This window comes from Brienomyrus brachyistius, chromosome 11 (assembly GCF_023856365.1).
Source record: "Brienomyrus brachyistius isolate T26 chromosome 11, BBRACH_0.4, whole genome shotgun sequence".
In the NCBI taxonomy this organism is placed as follows: Eukaryota; Metazoa; Chordata; class Actinopteri; order Osteoglossiformes; family Mormyridae; genus Brienomyrus; species Brienomyrus brachyistius.
The window spans coordinates 15,026,170-15,047,220 of NC_064543.1; the positions used below are offsets into that span (position 1 = coordinate 15,026,170).

The window sequence follows — 21,051 nt, forward strand, 5'->3', positions numbered from 1 at the left end:
ATACTGGGCAATTCTTGTAACAAAGAATTCAAAAAGAAGTGAAGTACAAAGAGATGCAATGATTTTGATGTACCCATTGATCCATTTGTAGGTTGATGTTTTTGGACACATTTAAAGGGATAGTTTAGGAGTTAACGAGATATATCTCTTCTATTTTATAAACCATTAAGTCATGAGAAACAAATTCTAATTTAAACAATTTACGTTCAGATCACATACCAAGAAGAAATATATTAAATCATTTATTCAGTCATTAAATTTGTTTCTTAAAGAAAATCTCTACTTATTCTATCCAATGTATTGAACACTGCAGCGCAAATTCATAAAGTGATACATTTGTTAATATTGTTTATTCCAAATATAATTTTTAAAAATAATTTCTGCATTCAAATTGTTTTTTCACCCAAAACATTCAGAAAACACATTCCATTTCTTGAAAGCCAGCTGTGATTGTGTTGCTGAGGGTCCTAACTTTTACAGTGGAGGATGTATGAAGAGGGGTGGCATGGTGGTGCAGTGGTTAGCACTGTTGCCTCACACCTCTGGGACCCGGGTATGAGTTTCTGCCTGGGTCACATGTGTGTGGAGTTTGCATGTTCTCTCCATGTCGTCGTGGGGTTTCCTCCGGGTACTCCAGTTTCCCCCCAAAGACATGCTGAGGCTAATTGGATTTGCTAAATTGCCCATAGGAGTGCGTGTGTGAGTGAAGGGTGTGTGAGTGTGCCCTGTGATGGGCTGGCCCCCCATCCTGGTTGTTCCCTGCCTCGTGCCCATTGCTTCTGGGATAGGCTCCGGACCTGAATGGTAATTTTGAGAGAGCTTCACCTTCATTATGAAGTAACAGTCCAGAGTTTTATTCTAAGTGGCTTAACTAGAGTTATTAGAGAGGTGATTTATAATTTTCTTAGCACAGAGACTGTGCGAATACACGCAACAGAGGCAACTCAATGACACTCGACTCGGCACACACAAGGATGCAACCTTCCATACAAACATTAACCACAAACTACATGGAGATCAGTCAGGCACAGCAGGAACAAAAACTCTAGGTTATGTTTGATCTGTCCAACTTTTTGCTCCTTTCGCAAAGCTTTCACTGCATTTAATTACACTATCAAAAGAAAAGCTTCTTATGAATGATTTTTAATGATGTACAGTTTAGTATCCAATATAGCTTTCGTTTTCACAATCAATTATACTTCCAGGGCAGGAAATGAAGCTCGTCCAGTTGCCAGAGGTGAGTGACATAGAAGAATGATGAGTTCAAAACACTGAATTCCAGCCTGCTGGCTAGTAGTTGCAAGTCAGACAAACATAATCTAGTAAACTAGCCCATAACTTTACTTGGCACCATACTGGGCCCACCACACAATGGGCACGATCCCCTAACTGCCAGAGGGATTATGTTCACCCCAGGGAATACGAGCTAGATATGCGTCGAGATTGGGGTTGTGAGCATTGTCAGTGTCACCAGTCCATCAAACTCCACTTGTGGCTAAAATCAGGCCTTACGTCTCAACAATATGTCAGACACCCCCCCCCCCCTTCCCAGCTATCTACTCACAGCATCTGAAAGCCATTCAGTCTCCTGGCAGCTTGTCAGTCAGGTAGTATCATTTATAGAAAATGTCTTAATCCCCAGAATGGATGAGCACTTGTTTTTTCACATTCCTTCCTTCACATTGTTTCCTCTGTATTAATATCCAATTTGTATCATTATCAGTTCTTTATGTTTCTGTAAACTTTACATAAAACCTTTGACATCGACACTAATTAGTAATGTGTCACTATAAAAAAAAAAATCACAAGAAATATTGCATAGAAATCACATGTCAGCATTTAACATTTAATGCAAGATAATATATTCAAAACGTGCTGCAGTTTCAATAGCTTTTTCATTTTAATTCAGACAGCCTTTAACTTCCAGGTCAGACACTGTCATCCATACAAACTCAGAAGAATGAATAGATATCCCAGAACCAACAATGCAAGTAAGGTCTCATTTTTTATCTGTTGCATTTATATCTTGAATCTCTTATTAAGAAGACCCACCAAGATCAAAAGCCAATGTGAAATTCCTAACAACCAACCATAAAAAAATATTACATTTAAAAGTTCTTTTATGTAGATTGATTATGATAAAAGGGCATGTTTTTATTCGTTCAAATTTCCAATTTAGCAGTATAAATCAGACCCTTGATTGAAATATATTTGTTTAATATACACTATATAGACAAAAGTATTGAGACACACCTCTGATTCATTGAACTGAAGTGTTTTGTTCGGACCCATTGTCACAGTGTCACGACCAGGCATGGTGAGGGTGGGAAAAGGTGATGATCCACTGAGCGACTCTGAGACCAAGGGGTTTAGTAGCAAACTGAACACGCTGGGGAACTGGAGAAAGTAAAGAGACCGCAAGGGGTCGGAACAAAATGGGAAGAATGAAAACTTAACAGAAGAAAACACAAAGCAACTACGCTGGAGAACCGAGCAATACAGGGAACAGAACTAAGCAGCAAACACACTGTAACCAGACACAATGACTGACTGGAGAACAGAGCAGGAGCAGGCAAGTAAAAACATAGGTAACTGGGCTAATGAGGTAGGCAGGTGTGGAACATCAGACAATCAACCTGACAGAACAGGCACTGGCAATGAGCACAACAATGAACACAGTAGGTGCAGTGACCAACATTAATGAGCACAGGACTAGGTAACTCTAACAAACACTGAATTCAAGCTTGGTACTGTCTTAGGGTGACACCTTTGCAGTAAGTCAGTTCGTGAACTTTTTTCTCCGCTACATGTTCCACGGTCAACTGTAAGTAGCATTATTGTGAAGTGGATACTTTTGGGGACAACAGAAGCTCAGCCACAAAGTGGCAAGACCACATGATGTAACAGAGCAGGATTGCCGAGTGCTGAGGCACATAGTGTGTAGAAGTCACCAATGTTCTATTGACTCAATAACTGAAGAGTTCCAAAATTCCTCTGACATTGTGCACTGGGAACTTCATGGAATGGGCTTCCATGGCTGAGCAGCTGCATGCAAGTCTCACGTCCCAAGTGCAATGCCAGGCATTAGATGGAGTGGTATGAAGCAATTTCGCCACTGGAGCAGTGGAAACGTGTTCTGTGGAGTGACAGGTCACGCTTCTCTCTCTGGCAGTCTGACGGATGAGTCTGGGTTTGGCAGATGCCAGGAGAACATTACCTGCCTGACTGCATTGTGCTAACTATAAAGTTTGGTGGAGGAGGGTTAATGGTATGGGGTTGTTTTTCAGGGACTGGGCTCTGCCCCTTAGGTCCAGTGAAGGGAACTCTTAATACTTCATTATGCCATGACTTTTTGTATCATTCTATGTTTCTAACTTTACTGGAACAGTTTGGGGAAGGCCCTTTTCTGTTCCGCGCTAGGCTGTGCCCCAGTGTACAAAGCAAGGTTCAAAATGACATGGTTGCATGGGTGAGTTTGGTGTGGAAGGACGTGACTGGTTGGCAACAGAGCCCTGACCTCAACCATATGAAACACATTTGGGATAAACTAGAACTGAGATTGCAAGCCAGACCTTCACATCCTACATTAGTGCTTGACCTCACAAATGCTCTTCTGGATGAATGGACACACTCCAAAATGTTGTGGAAAGCCTTCCTAGAAGAGTAGCAGCTGTTATAGCTGCAAAGGGGCATCAACGTCATGTTGCTGCCTGTGGGATGTCATAAAAGTTCCTGTAGGTGTACAGTAAAGGCCCAGTTCTTTTGTTATATAGTGTATATTTGCTCATATTTAACTATTCTATGTCTAAAAGTAATTGGAAACAAATATCTAGCAGTTTTGCTGAATCACCTTATTTGTTTGAAACCTCTTCGATTTAATATATGTGGAGCCAAATGATAACAGTTTCTTAGTCTTAGGCCAAATTCTTAGTTGTAATTCCTCTGTAATTCCCACAGCAGGTGTTATTGACACTACTGAGAAGAAAGATTTAGGAATGCAGGTGGAAATCAGGTTTGGTCTAATGCCTTATTAAAGCAGCTTCTTATGTATATGACCTAGGAAGAAATCTTTAAAAATACGACTGCCTTCATCGTTGAACCGTCCCAAAGTGTTTGCACTCGGATAAGTAGTTTAATATACCAAAAGAGCAGTGAAGTCTGACAACTTAGGATGTTTCCTTAATTCTCCATATTGAGGGATATTCTATGCTTTAAAATGAAACCATCTAGGGGTTTGTAGATGGCCAGCGTTTTCAGGGATGAGGTAAGTCAGCTAACACAGGAAATCATATGCAGATAACTGTATACACACCTGTGCCATTTTTGTGATGAGATAATTGAGTCAGATCTGTGTGCTCTCGATATGAGCCGGTGGTAGCTGGTTCTGAATCTAGTTTGAATGGACCAGTGAACATTGTTCGTTGCTCACTTCTTGTCAATGCTCATAGAATATGAGGCTCGGAGCTCGGTTTATTTAGAGTCGCAATTTTGGGTTTGTAGGACCATTGTTCAGTTTACGTGTTTTATTTCTGGGTTTTGGTCGGCATTGTGAACAGCTTTGTGTCGTGACAGAAAACACTCGGGAGAGATCTTGGGGCAGAGCAAGCAGGGTTTTATTCAAACCAGGGAATCGGCAGGCAGAGACTTCGCCGGGGTCACAGTACAGAAAGTCAGGTGAGCCAGGAAAGTCAATCTTACACTGAAGACATCGGACAGGGGTAGAAACAACTTGGGGAACTGAGGTAAACGGAGGCGGACAGGAACATGGCAGGCAGGTTAGGTCAGGGTTATACAAAAGACGGGCGAGAAACGCTCAGACGTCACCACCTGGATCAACGATACTCAGTTTCAGGCGCCCCAGGTTCTTAAAGGGCCAGCGCCGGGTGTGGCTACTCTCCTAAATAACCTGGGATTCTCAGAAGGGGGGCGTGACACTTTGCACTTTTATGTGCTGGCATCTCATCTCCAAGTTCACAGTTCTGATTAGTGTCACAGCTGCTCTGCCGGACATCTGGTGTCTTGTTCTTAGGTTTGTTGTAACTGTCCTGTTTCTGTGTTTCAGCCCCAATTTCAGGTTGTTCTTCCTGGTTTTCCAGTCCTCTGTCCCTGAGGCTGCCAGTAAGCAGCTCAGAATCCCATCGGCAGTCTGTTTCCTGTGGTGTGTTGTCAAATAGTTCCAGGAACTAGTGGGCAGGAAACCTGTCTTTGTGAATGGATGGCCCAGTTTGGGGTTCTCTGTTTTTGGTTCAGGTATATTTTAACTGCGTGCTTTTAATCAAGTCCATTTGTGACAACTTGACATTCAAGTTAAAAACGGCAAAAGATATTAGCTTGCTAAAAGCAGGCATAACCAAGAGGCATGCTAGGAAATGATACTGAGAGTTTCTACAGTTCAGAATAGAATAATATAGTACTGTGATATCAGTGGCATAGGAGTGAGGTTGATATTGGGTGGGATGCAACTTAGTAATATAAAGGCAAAGATCAGTTCATGGGGGGGATGAGGCCAAATTAAATATTGAGGGGTATATATCCCCCTCGCCTTATGTTCCTACCCCCCGAGTGATGCTTTATTGGTATAGGGAAATTTCATGCTTTCAACTGATATTATATGAATGGCCTTTATGACGCAATCCCCTGTATCAGCCATTTTTTTTAATACAATTGTAGCATCCAGTTTTCTAATATTGTATTAATTTTCAAATGCACTCCACAGTTTTCTGAAAATGGTTACAGATGGTTGCTCCATAACAAAACAAGTTATTTAAAGGTCATTTTTTTATATTGTTTCAAAAACAGAGATGCCTAACAATAGCTTAAATGTTAACAATATGAAGCTGCCTTTTCACTGATATTGGCATAGAAATTGCCACAAAGGAATTAGTACATTCATTCTTTATAAATAAATGAGAATAATACTTTTCTGTTAGTCTGTTTAGCAAAGTTTGGTTGTCTTCTTTTGCTTTTTCTTCTTTCCATATTCACATTTATTTAGTGTGTGTTTTTTCCAGCTATCAAGGAGGCAACTTAGGTGTAAGTGTTGCCATGTAAAGTGTATATCAGGGTCAGCGCTTGTTCCTTCCTGCCCTTCATGTCTCTTCCCCAATTGGCCAGCAGGTTTGTGTTTGTTAAACTTCCTAGAGCTGTGCTTGTTAATTTTTCCACCTGTTGCTTGTTGCCCTGTGCCCGCAGTGATTGGGTAATTGTTTTATGTTCGCCACCTGCCCTCTCGTTAGCCCGGTTAGTGTGTATTTAAGTGTCTGCCCTGCTTTGTTCTGTGCTTGGTCATTGTGTTTCTGTTCATGCCACTGTGTATGTCAGTCTGTTTGGTTTCTCTAGTCCTGCTTCCTAGTCTTTCTTTAGTTTGTTAATCCTTGTTTTTCCTGTTTTCGTGGTCTTATTTTGGAGGTTACCCCAGTGTGTCCTGTTGCTTTTATAAACCCCTTTTTGTCTTGGACCCTCAAATGGATCCTCACCTTTTCCCTGCCTGAGCTATGCCCCACGTCGGTAACTATTTATGCATGACTTCAAATATCATCAGGAGGATATTTTAATAATTTTTTTAAAATCCAGAGGAATCATCTCTGGGAAAATATACAAATCTTGAAATTCTCAGACTTTGCTTATAATTCCTCTCTCTCTTTTCTGAATTAATCTCTCTTGATCCGCTAAAATCATGCTGGCGTTTCTACTGTACTTCACAGATTACTGTTAAGCCAATTGCCCTTTTATCATTTAATTTTGAATATACAAAAAAATTATTAAAGGTTTAAAGTTCGCTCAGAATACCCAAATGTTTTTTCCTGCACAACTGCAAGAATGTCATTTAAAAACAAAATGAAAGAGAAATTTGCATAGACATTGAACTTGAGCTGTCCCACTGAATAATAGCATGTTTAATATATTTCTTAGTTTACAAAGAAGTAAAACACATAAGATAAATGAAACTCATCACATAATTTTCTGTTGGTTTTCACCAAGAGAACCCCTACCCTCCATTAAAATGGTTTTGTGTAATCTCCCACTCCAGGATGCGTGTCCCAAAAGCGTAGCTGCTAACATTAGCAACATACATAGTTGGGAAATGTGCCCCCAGCTGGCAGAGACTCACTTAAATCTGTGTGCAAATGTGTTGCCGGGAGCCACCCAGGATGGGGCACACTCACACACGTGCACAATTTGGTAACTCCAATTAACCTCAGCCTGTTCTTGGACTGTGGGCAGGGGGGCTGCAGTACCAGGAGACCCTACAGCAACACAGGGTAAACATGCAAACTCCACACACATGGAGACAGAGCAGAGACTCGAACCCGAGTCCCCAAGGTGTCAGGTGACCCCCTAACCACCATGCCACCCTCCAGCATTGGTTGTTCAAAATAATAAGTTGGATATTGAAAAATGTCCGTTCTATGGTTTGAGATTCTTTTTAATAAAACTCTTCTGGTCTGTACTGGAAGGTGCAGACTCCTGGGAGAGCAGAGGAGCATGGGGGCTCCTCTCCCTCAGCCTCCCTACTCACCTGTGCCCACCCACCCCAACCTCATCAATCTTTCAACTTTCTACACTGTCTGCTTTCGTAGATTACATCATGTTTTTTTTTCCCTGTATGACTCTGCATAAAAGAGCAAACTTTCTTCTCACCAAACACATTAATTCAGTAACCATACCTTAAAAAGGTAACTAAATATGCTAAATATGCTCATATTTTGTAAATATGAGTAACGATTTTTTTTTTTACCCTGTTCTTTGTCATGGACAAAACAGACTGAACAGTTTGTCTCAGTTACATACCAGTAGAACAATGATGATATTAACATGGGTGACAGGAGTGCAAATCGGTTTTGCATCAAAATCAAGATTTAATTAATTACGATGAATAGCGCATACATTTTGATGTATTTTGAAAGGATAGACTTTTTATACTAAAGTACACCTAAATTAAGAAACATTTGGTTAGAACATGAACAGTAATAAAAATACATGCATACATACGTACATGCATAATTTAATCTGAGTTCACAAAACACTTTTAATGGTGAAAAGCCCTGTGAAAGATGTTATAATAACTGTGTGATAAATCCTGCAAAGTGGGCTCAGGCTGACCCTGAAACGTGGTGCCACTCTTGAGAATGCGATGTTCAGCTATGTCTCTATAAAATCAAAGGTTCATTATCAGTTCAAAGTCTAGCGTGATGAAGATGCCAGAGTATTTTCAAAGACACCAAATAACTGTGACAGTTGCCCTCACTGGGTGGGTGAACAAGCCCTTGTGGCACTGATGCTGAAAGGCGAAAATTACTTTCAATGTGTTTCTCAGTTGTAACAATGGGGGAAAAAAAACAGTATCACCACAAATGAGTGTCACAAGGCCCCCTCATCCTCCACGTGTGCTTCCCCGATTGTGCTCAGCTGTCTCCTGTTTGTCTCCGGCTTGCCTCTTGTATATCTGTCCACGTCTTGCCCTGTCTGATGTCGGTCATTGTGGTTATGTGCGTCGCTGTGCCCCCCGTCAGTCCTATTAAGCCCTTGTTTGCCCGTATTCCGCCTACCTGCCTCGTCCTTCGCCGCTTCCGGCCTGCCCGTCCTCCGTGGTACCTGGCAATGAGGATAAAATGTCAATTGAAAAGTCATTGAAGAGCGTTTCATTAAAACAATCATATATGCATAAATCACAAGAAGAACAAGTGCTCAGCAATGCGTACTCCATATCACGGAATGTTCCAAAATATGCCGTATTTTTTCCCCAGAACTTACCATACCTGAATAATATGACCTTGCTTGACAGATTTTTTTCATACCCAAATCGCAAGCTACAATTTTACATCTGCATGAAAGAAAGCGCAAGATTCTCCGTTTTCATGCCAGTATTTTTCCCTAAAATAAAACATTGAGATTAATTTACCATTTTTCCCCCGTGTACTTTAAAGTGATAGCGCACAGCATGGAAGGAAGCTATTAAACTTCTCACCCACCACGGTCTCTGCTCCTTTCTGGTTCTTCACCATGCTGAAAAGCAGAACACAATGGGGAAAGAACAGCCGCATGAACAAAAATTAATTTGTATGGAACATATAAATGATATGATTTAAGGTCAACAGATATCTGGGGGTTCAGAAACTGCTATGCATCATAGCATCATGATGACTGCATAAATATAATTGAGTTTATGCTAAAAAGGTTTGGGGCTTAAGTTCTGAAAGCAAATGCTTGGCCCTGCCCATGTGTCCAAGATTAGCAGTGGAAGATTTTTTTTAACTAAGGAAAAAAAATTATGATTTAGCTTTTATTGCACATTTCCTACAATTGCAAAGTATACATATCTTGGTATGAATTAACCTTATCAATGTTTGCATTTCCCTCACCCCCCCCTGTCCTAGGAATCGGCCGGGCACTGCTTGACCATCCCTGAAAATGATGACCATAACTTTTTATGAGAAACATAATAACTTTAAAAATGAGGTTACGCGCACATATCTCTAAAAGAATATATTTAATTTTCTCAAAAATAGGCTGTATGAGTGTATGGGAAACGCAGGTCCACTTCAACATCATAACTTGATTATGTTTTGTTAGTTACCCATCACGATGTGTTGTGTTTGGGCGTCAGGACTCAGCATATATCCATCCATCCATTTATGGGGCATCTACACATGTACACATGTACACCTATGGGCAATCTGACAACTTCAGTTCACCTGAAAATGTTTTCTGTTTTGAACTGGAGTACCCAGAGGAAACGTCACGACAACAAGAGAAGGACATGCAAGAAACCACACGAATGGAGCCATGGAAGAAACTCAAACCCTGGTTCCAGATATGTGCGGCAACAGTGCTAACCACTGCACACTGCCTTGGGTCAGCTTATCGCTAAAATTCATGTGCTTCTGGGGTTCCTCGTCACAAACTCATACCTTTTTGGAACTATATTGATTGCAGGTTTTATATGTTCCTTTGTTAGGATTCTAACAAGTTTATATATACATATACTTATATATATATATATATATATATATATATATATATATATATATATATATATATAAATAAAATATACAGTAATCCATCCATCCTTTTTCCAAACCGCTTATCCTACTGGGTCACGGGGGGTCTGGAGCCTATCCCGGAAGCATAAAGCATATACAGTAATATAAATGTAAATATATTGATAATTAGTATATTCATATATGAGGAATAGCACACAGAATCATGTGGCCTAGGGGTAAGACACAGAATTATGAGGTAGAACAGTAAAGGTTTAATGACATTATTATACTGTTATTATTATTATTAGACCTGGCTACTCAGCAACAGAGCATTTAGCATGAATTCAGTTCATACGTCTATCTTCCAATCATTTACTGCGGTAAAGCTCACCTGCAGATTATTCCTGGCAGCGCAGGGCACTTGGCTGGGACACACCTTGGACTGGATCCTGATTCATACCACAGCAATACCATAAATTCATCAGACAAGAGACTTACTAATGTTTCTTTTTGATACAAATTGAAGGATTTTTTTTTTCATCAAAATCTCCAAAATTCTGAACCACTTCAAAAAGACAAAAACACATCTACTGTACACATAATGTACGTGTCCCATAGTATAACTAGAGTTCTGAAATGAAATGCTAAATTAGAGGTATTTCATCATGCCCAGAAAGACGACTAAGGAAATGATAAGCCTGAAATGTTACTGGAAGGTCCACGGTAAATTCACGTGAAAATGAAAGCAGTCCTAGTTTTATCATGATCAAACTTGCTTGACTGAATCACACTGCTATTAATCAGGAGGCCCATCTATCATACTGTAGTGTATCTGAATACAAAATAGCATCTCTGTCTGTGGGCTCTTGCACCATGTAGCATTACGTCATGATGGGGTAGAACGGCACATTACTGCTCTTTAGCCTGAACCTGCTGCCAGTGATGGATGTTATTATAAAGCTTCTGCGTCCCCAGTTATACCAACATATCAGTGAACTCCGGCAAAATGCTGAACCCTTACATGGGACCACATACCTTCCTCCTGCGAAGCTTTGACAAGGCAGAGATGATTACAATGGGTCAAACTTCAATGTACATCCAGGCATTTTCTGTGTTACTGATGATGCCACGGTTGATCAAAAATGAAACATGAGTCATCCTTGAAATATACAGTGACTAAAGAATCTTTTCATCAGAAAAATCTAGTCTCTTCTTAAAAAGCATTAGCATATTATTATAATCTACCCATTAAAATATTCTTAATATATATCTCTCATTACACAGATTATTATATTAATATTGTTTTTATATGTAGCCCGGTCCAAACAGTTACATCTTACATTAATCAAATACATTAATTTCAAATATGTAAATGATACATTGTAATCATCTGAAGGTACATGTGATCTTCAGCAATGACCTGGTAATAGAATGTATTATAATAGCCTAGTTACTTGTGGCAGGTAATTATTGAACTGGGTCATGGACTGGATATGATGAGAGAAAGGCATTCGTTTCACCTGTAAGAAAGAGAAAATGCATCTGTTCAGTTAACATCAAAACCAGCAACACTGGAAATGTAGTTTCCAGAATTGAAATTAAAGCATTTAAACCTTTTATGTAACTTCTGCAGCCAGTGTTAAATGAAGTGTGCCTAGGATGGCATAATGACATTCTTTGGGTGAAAATTTCACAAACCTTGCATTTTTTTATCTTTAAAAAAAGGTAACTGATGTGGCAAATATCACACCAGCTGAGTTTTAAATTCACAGTTCAGTATTCATTTTCATAAATTGGACCCATATTGCGGACCCCATTTGCGTGACTGAAGGCTGAAAAACAGATGCAATCACAGTGTGACAGATGGCAATGTCACCCATTTAAATGGCAAAATCGATTCATTTCCGTTCAGTGCAAGAGGGAATTCATTTTTAGGATGCATAGCGTGCAAGTTTCATATTTGGAAGAGTAGGAAGAAATAGCCCATTCCTCAATGGCAAACATAATTCCGTTTCAGTGGGTACATGTGGTACCATCTTAGGCATCACTTAGCCTGACCAGTAGCCAGGTTAATGTAACCGGCCATTGATGAGTTACCAGTGTGCATGAAGTCAGAATGTATTGTCAGCTAACTAATGCAGCGTTGAATATGGGATATGATCATTTTAGAAATGCACAGGAAATGATGTTCGTCAAGGGCCTTCAGCTAGCTCATGCAGATATGAGGAACCATTTTTCTAAGTGTTTTTTCCAAGAGTACTTGTGTGTTGCTATTTCTACAGGGTTCATGCAAAACCGACAAAAAAAGGTGGAGATCATAAAACCAGCATCGACATTCTGAGACTGATTATAAAACCGTCCTTCTTTTATGCAACATTTTTCTGTTATGCAGAGCCAAATGTGTGAGGTTTGGTATTAGCCGATTTAGGATTTGAACAGAAAATAGTGGCACAGTGATTAAAACTGCGGAGATGTCACGAATGAAACAGCTAAAATGAATCAAATACAAACCGTAAAAATTAGTTATTAAAGTTAACAACTGCTAGTGGTGTTTTAATTACAGGTGTAGCAAATTGCAACAGTACCTAGAGAAAAGAGGAAACAGTACATTGAAAGGTGGCAACCAAAATTGGTCATTAAAATGCAAATTACATTAGCAGAAATGCTATTTGGCAATGAATGGATGAAGAACTATTCAAATCTTTTGCTTTCAGTTTTGTAAAGTTTAAAAAATACGGAAGCTGGAACAATGATTGAATGAGAAACGTTTTTTTTTTTTATCATGAATATACTTAATAATTTGTATTTAATTAATAATTCAGCTCTTCCCATCAGGAAAACTAGAATGTGCATAACATACATGCCACCAAATTCAGAAAACTGAATAGAATAGTGATACTTTATTCATCCCCATGGAGAAATTGTCTTTTCACCATGAGACACGGGCACATATACAGATGTGGAGGTCAAAGCAGAGGGTCAGCCAGCATGCAGCACCCCTGGAGCGACTGAGGGTTGAGGGCCATGCTGGGGGGCTCAGCGGTGGTATCAGTCTGCCAGACACAGGATCCACGTCTTCTGATCATGGCCACAGTGTTCTAACCTGTTGAAGTATACACCACCCCCAGCTGAGCCAAGGTACCTCAGAATGTGCAGGGATGAAACAGACAAAAGTAGAGTAAACTACCTGAAAATAGGATGCGCACAAGATGGAATACAGGAAGCGGAGCAGGCAAGGACAGGGGAGAGTTTTTTTATCAATAATAAATCAGGTATCAGCAAGGGAAGTGGGGAGGGGAGGCATGAGGTGAGTAACATAGGAAGCACAGCTCGAGGGAGAAGGAGCAGACGAAGGATGCAGGGGTGAGAGTGCGGAGAGCCATGGGGGACGAGATGGAGGCCAGCACTTTTGTGGGGGGAGAATAATGGAAGAAATGCTGTACATGAGAATCTATCCACGGGCAAAGACCAGTGGACTGAGTCACTATGTCCTGGGTCTGTGCTGCATAAGCCAAGGCACTAACTACACTGCACATCACTATAATACTACACTATTATAAGTTATATAACAAAAATATATATAACATATATGCATATATGTTCCGCTGCTTTATTTGATAAAACAGTCTATATATATAATAGTCCATATAATTTCCTAGGTCTGCTCTGTATTCCCCTATGTAATATAAATGTCTTTGGGTCCTCAAGAAGTGCAATACAATTTAAGTGTGTTATTAACTTTACTATTCAGTAAGGGGCAGCTTACAGTAAAGGCAGAATATTTACTATGAAAAAAACAACAATAACATCAACAATAATAATAATAATAATAATAATAGTAATAAATATAGTGAGTGATAATGTAAATGGTAGGAAAATCAAAAATGACAACGAGATACTTTAAATAAAACACAGAAGGGAGCGTTAGAACACATCTGCCATCCTATACTTTCATTAGGGTCAAGAATGTAAGCTGTCCTCATCAAAGAGAGCTTAAAATGAGAAAGTAAGTCAAGCAGTACCAAGTCATAATGGCAATGTATCAAATTGTCTTTGGGACAAATTTGGCAATCCTTTGACTAGAATTAAACCCAAACTTATACTTCTAAAGAATAAACAATTGACTGCCTAGGTACCTAAACACCCAAAAGTAAAAGTATGATCTTTGAAGATCCAATGGAAAATCATAGCGTTTGGTTGTAGTGTTTTGCTTTGAAGTTACACTGCTGCTTTTAGCAAAGAAGAGACCTTCTTGAGTTATATGCCTTTATCCAACAGCAAGATATAGGACTGAATCCAGGACCCTTGAAATCAATTATGCCAAACTTGATACAGTTTAATTTTGTACGTGAATGCATTGCATCTCTGAATTCTTATAATCCATAACACCTGAAGCAGCTTCAACATGCAATTCCTCTAGTGCAAATTAAATGCCTTCTGAAGAGGCTGTCTGAACACAGACATACAAATGAAAAAAAAAGATCAAAACCACGGCTTTGTTATAAAACTACAATGAAGGCTGTATGAAAGTTGCTTGGCAACTGCTGAGTAGCTTTACATTGTCATATGCACAAAACACACGGCTAAACGCACAGTTAACTAATCCTTCACAAACTGTGGATATTTGTTACTTTGACACAAAACAATTCAAGTATTAACAGCTGTTTCTATCAGCCATCAAATTCAATCCAACACAAAGCAGAGGCAGGTTACAAACCCTCAACACTGGAGGTGTGAGTCCTCTCCATTTTAACAGGCTCACCTTGTTTAAATGCAAAACTTTTCAAATGTAACCACAACAGCCGGCAGCAAAATCTCAGTACTGACTCAGTGTAGGTTAGATAAATTACAGCATATGTATGTTCAGTAAGCAATACGGTTCCTGACAATTTAAAGGCAAATATCAGGTTTGACACAGATACTGTGCGAGGTTTGGACAAACCATTGTTTACCATTCCAGAGGTTGATATATATTTTTCCCCAAAAAGGGTGAAATAAGTTGAATAAGTTTGTCACATCCAGTCCAGAATCCAGTTCTCTCCAGCCTGCTTCCAGATTTCGATGTATAATCTCACAAACTCTCAATGTATTTTATGTATTTTACACAAACCTGAGGTCTAGCTCTTCCTACTTAGTGGGCTTCTCTCTTTGGTTGGCTTTCTCCTAATTTTCTGATTTTTTTGTGCTGCTGTCTTGGTCTTTGTTTCAGTTTTCAATTTGGATTTGAATTTGGAGTTGGTGCCAGTCCTTTTGGTTCCCCCTTTTGGCTCCCAGTTGCTAATTGCCCTACCCTCTCGTTAGTTCCAGCCTTTGTAACTTGGTGCTTCGATCCTTCATTGTCATCTTAGCTATGTGGCTTAGGGGCTTTTCCAGCTGAAGAGAAAAGGACTGACAGACGGGAATCCCGACCATGTGGATGTGCTTGGCTCTGCGTCTACCATTCTGTCAGGAACTCGCCCAGGACCTTGCTAATAAGGTTAGACTTTTGCTTACTCTATCCTGTTGTTGTGAGAAAGTGATTATGAACTCTTAAGCAGGATCTAGAGAACCCTGTCACCACAATCAACATTTCACTCTCTAAATCAAATTACAGTGTTTTTGTTGTCTTTGCTCTTACCTGAACTCTGTTAATTCCATTTGCGGGAGCCATTATCAAATCCCAGGACATTAGTCCATTAAAAATGCAGACATTACCTACAATTGTATTCATTATTTATATGTATTTTTATTAATTTAGAAAAATAATGCTCATGATCGCTGCTTATTCTGCTCTTGTTTAAATAGTGAAAGAAAAAAAAAACGTTTTATCTGCAGTAACTGTGGGAGCAGACAGGGAATTATGGGAACCTTTACATCAATACCGTAAAGAGAAGCTCTTTGGCAACCATTAGATCCCTTGTGCTCTTTTAAAGTGCATGAAGCATTTAAACTGCGCATTGCTTATAGTATGTGAGTGCGGATTACCTGCATTTTAAGCACTTCACATGGTACCTGAGTTCTGAACAATATCTTTGACAGTTGTTTGTGTTGTGCGATTCCGCTGGAGTTACAAAAAGCACAAAGTCTTTTCTCTGGTTGAAAGAGGACTGGTGCACATCTTTCTCTGTGTGTCTAATAGGTGTGAACATCAAGCCCAAAAAGAGAAACCAATTTTGGGGCGGGGGAGGGGGGGGCTCCCCCTTGGTAGAATTGGCTAACTAGGGAGCTTGGGGCTGTAGGTTTTACTGTCTGGGTACGTGCCTAGTCAGGATAAAACAAAGTTTACAACATCACTATGTGCTACTCTTCCCCAAGCAGAGTAACAGCATTGGCCTACCACTATAGCTCGGATGTTTTTTTTACTCCTCTGTATTTTAGATAATTGTTCTTACATGTTGTTTGAGTATATTAAATGATGAGTGCAGTTTTAGACAATGGAACAGACACCACAAAGATGGACTGCAGGTCAGCCTGAAGACTAAATGTTTCACTACCAAGAAGAGGATGCGTTAAGTGTGAGTTCAACAGGCGGCTTGGTGCGGGTGTCTGAGCAGAGGGAGCTGGAGTGTGGGGCCATGTTTATGCATGCACACCAGTCACGGTCATATCGCTTTCGCTCCGCGCTCTCAGCCCACGCCTCCGCAGATGATGCAATCCAACAGGTTGCGACCACACATAATGGAACTGCGATTTTGCCTCCCCCCCAGTAATAGCACATGATGGGCAAACTCACAGCAGGGCTGGTTTGGATTGGTCAGCTTAAGAGCAGGTCCATGGATGTCAGAAACACAACTACTTACATGTAATAGAAATATAGGAGAAAACATTCTTAAATTCTCTGTGTATTAGACCAGATGTGTACGGCTCACATATGCAGTCATACCTGCAGTTCAATATCTCATGAATATCTCAACAATCAGATGAAATCCATTACAATCCCTATTCATCTGGCAATACTATACATTCAAATAACCATTTTGCTTATTTTGGAAAATTAGCAGCTCACTCTTTACAACAAGGTGGTGGGGTTACTCAGTAGGTAGTAGTTTGGCCTCCAAACCACTGTTGGTTTGAGTCATAACTGTATGTGAGGTGCACATATTTTTGCATGGTTTCCTCACATAGTCCATCTAATCGAAAGAAACTAGTTTCTCTGAACAGCCTTTAGGGTGTGAGTGTGCGTGTGTGTGTGTGTGTGTGTGTGTGTAGGGGGGGGCTTGGTTAGGTTCATATTTCATTGTGGAGACCAAATGTCCCCCACAATATAATAAAACCCTGTTTTTTGACATTGTGGGGACCATTTTTCAGGTGTTTTATTCAGTTCATTTGGTTATGATGGTTTCCAGTGTTGACCGAAGGCATACAATAAAATTGCCTCAGGCTATAATTAATTTACGAACCAAAAGTATGAAAAGACCAGTGAGCTTCAGCTAAAATTACCTTAATCAGTGTTAATCAGTGTGAGGAAGGCCTTGATATTCATCAGAATTTGTAAGTATAATTTATTTATGATATGATTTTTTTTTCATACTAATAAAGTATTAATTTTATCATCGGGAGTCTGTACTGAGTAAGTGGCTGAATGACGGATTGATTAATTGACTGATTGGATGTTATGGATATATTTGTTCCTTTTAAAGTAGTACTGACAGAATTAAGACACATTTCATCTACTAACTAAACAATTTCGTGTGCTATATGTAAATGTAACTTTAGTATACAATAAAAAATTAACAGGTGTGACTATATGTATGCAATTTGTCTTTAATTATTTTGAAAAGTACCAAATGGAATTAACCAATCAACAAATTGAATCTGTCTAAGTTAGTGATCTGCACTTTGGTAGTCAATTAGAACCTGGTATTCCCTTGATTTATCTCCACTAATGGATGGAGCGTATATATAATTCAGTGTTCAAAAAGGCTGAAATCCAATAGCTATTCAGTCCATTCGGGTTTTGTAAAAACGTTCATGAGAGGGGCCCAAACAGGCTTCATAATGACAGAAAGGAAAATGATATGGTGTCATGAATCAGATCAGTTTGCACGTCATGCTCAGCTTCGCAAGACATCAGGTGAACATTTCTGTAGGTGGTGAGTAACATCACAGGATTCAGCTCAGCTCTTTAAAAAGGACTGAAAAAGCTACCTTTGTCTGCCTGGCTTTTTTTAATGAAATTTATTTTTCAGAGTGCAGGGAGGCAGGTAGAGTTCAATAAATTAAACTATTGCGTACAAAGTACCTTTTTTATTCAATATACTGTCTGAAAGTACTATATTTTACTTATGTGTTATTTAAAATGTTATTGTTATTTAATTCAAGTGATAGACAAATGCGAAATGTCTCTTAATGTAACGGATTGACTATTCCATGTGCAATTAAGATTAAGTGATAAAAAAAATGAAGTTTTTTTTTCTTTTTGTCTATCACAAAATGGTGCCACGTTTCAGTATGAAGGCCACCGTACAAGATGGGAAGCAGACTCCAGAGCCAGTTAAAGAGGTACCATGATAATCATGGTTTGACGGAATTGTGTGTGATCTGAACTGGACTGAGCCTAGCCTGGCTACAAAGGGAGATCGGCGAGGGTAGCGGATCCTGTGTGAGAGCTGCAAACAGCTGCTGGAGTTGTGAAGTGAGGCTTTGGCAGAGAGAACTGATGTGCACTAGGGCCGTGTACCACAAGCCAGTCCTCACGGACCCCCAGACAGTCAACGATTTTGCCAAGAGCTGTGAGGGAGCAAAAATGTGGACTGTCTAGCAGGAAGTTGGGAGGCAGTAAAGACATGAATTTTCTGGTCTGGAGCTGGGAGGGAGCAAAAACATGGACCGCCGTGGACCAGGGTGGGAAAAGCTGTTTCAGGCTTTTGTATATATAACAGTACATGCAATACAAATAACTATCTGGATTAGTTTACTTCATTAAATGCATTTCGGTTCCATAAAATACAGTACATTACCTAGTCCATCCATCCATCCATCTTCAAACCACAAATCCTGCTCAGAGTGGTGGGGGTGAGGGGGGTGGAGCCTGTCCCAGGCAGCGTAGGGCATAAAGCAGGTGCACACCCTGGATGGGGGGCCAGTTAATTCAATACATTTTCATATATGTCAGAATTTAAGTCATCCGTTAAGAAAATGTGAGGCAACATACATTAATCATCGGTTAGAGAAGCTTCCCACTGTACTATTATATGAGATATTCAACAAGTTTTTTTTTTTTTTACCATAGAAGAAATTTAGAAAAAAATATTGAATATTCGAGATTTAAGGCTTGAGGCAGGAGAATTTTACCAAAAATAACAACTGCACAAGAGCACACAGACTTGGCATGCAAACATGTGCGACATAAAAGCTGCAGAGCTCATTCCAGGCAAAAATGATGTAAAAGGTATAATAAAGTATCAGGTATCATTAAGTGAGTATCATTACATTCCCTAAAGCAATAAAGACCAATAACACAGATCGACCTCTCTTTCTCTAAATGCACGCCGTAACTGATATCTAAAAATGAAACCAGGACAATGGTAAATTAATAAAAAATTACACCCTTCATATGAATGATGAAACTTCAAATAGAGACTAATGTCAGTGAGATCCCACTGAGGTTTCAGGAAGTCACTTTTGGTTGCTGCGAGTTCTCTGTCCGTGCAAGACGGTGCATTGATATGACATGACGATTCTGTCATCAGGCGCAGGCCGCCTGCTCTTTGCGGTAGTTGTGTAATACTTACTGTCATTCAAGTGGCCAATTTTAAAAATCAAAAGCACACAGCGCTGGAGATCACACAGGCAAGCACTCTGGAGTACTGTGCATCAAAAATGCCTGCCTGAGAAATGTGCCAATTTCTTAAACAAGCGCTACCGTCATGGACAACTGAAAGAGAAGGCAGACAAACATCTTCAAGGGGACCCAATAAATTCTCTTGACAAAAAAGTTTTGTGTCGAGCTTCTCTCAGGGACCCTAAATAGCTCATGCCATCCCCAATGTAACCTCCATTCATCCATCACCCAACCCCTTTTCCAGTACAAGACTACAGAGACACATGGAGTGTAGCCCAGGTACAAAATACAAAGCTTGTGTGATGACTGGCATGTGCGGCTCCAACGCTGGCCATCTCCAGCACTCTTCGCTTCCTTTCTTCTATTCAGGCCTGTCTGTGGGTGGTCGGCAAACCAACTGGCATGATCCATTTAAATTTCCATACTGATTGCAGACATTAGTGTTTGTTAACAAGAGAGGAGGTGGAAATTGCTGCCTACGCATTCCAAGTGGGCGCCCCAAACCCTCATCGCACACACTTCTGCGCCTGCACTGCGCCCAGCTACATCATCAGCCGGGCGTGCTGTGAGCAGGAGAAGTGAGTCCTTATCCCGAGCCTGACTCACAGGGGCCCCGTATCTGCTCAACCAGGACTCAGAACAGCTGCTTTCCCACCAATATACAGCAGGAAGGCGCTTAGCATGAAGCATGATGTTTCCTTTTACACGTGCGGCGTCAGAAAAACATTCAATTAAAAGCGGCATACGAAATCCATCTGCCTATTTCAGATCACGGAAAACACGATTGCTAATCGGCGTGTATCTCCTTTGTTCACATACGTGGCAGATAATTGGGCATGTGTGTGTGTCTGCTTTCAGGAGGAGCAAACGTGTGTGTGGAACGTGACTGGACACGCAAGTAAGTGAGTATCTAAAGAATAAGCACGCATGATTGACAAACGTAGGCGGTGCGTCCGCCACACAGAGTGGGCCACAAAATTTGAGCAATCTTTATTAGTGACTGCGGTGGCTTTTCGTCCTCTGTTGTCGAGAAGGGCAGCAAGTATGGCAACCATAACAAAAACAGCTTTATGCTTAATGTTATCAGCATGACTTCTGCATTAGCATATTTTACTGTGTCCTGGTACTTAGTAAGCAGTTCCTGAAGACGAATGGATACATGCCTACTCTTAACCAATACTAGTGTTGATCCATCATATGGACTTTTCCATCAAATGCACAGAAATGACGTTTCAGATAAACAGGATTTAGTTAACGGGATACAAATATTTACAGGAATAGGATCACCTTTCGCCTGTTTTTGTA

General features: G+C 40.1%; 1 protein-coding gene across 1 annotated transcript in view; it reads left to right on the forward strand.

Moving 5' to 3' along the window:
• Window positions 1-21,051, forward strand: part of LOC125751505 (salivary glue protein Sgs-3-like) — a 71,892-nt gene that overhangs the window by 22,880 nt on the left and 27,961 nt on the right. The gene's annotated exons all lie outside the window — the stretch shown is intronic.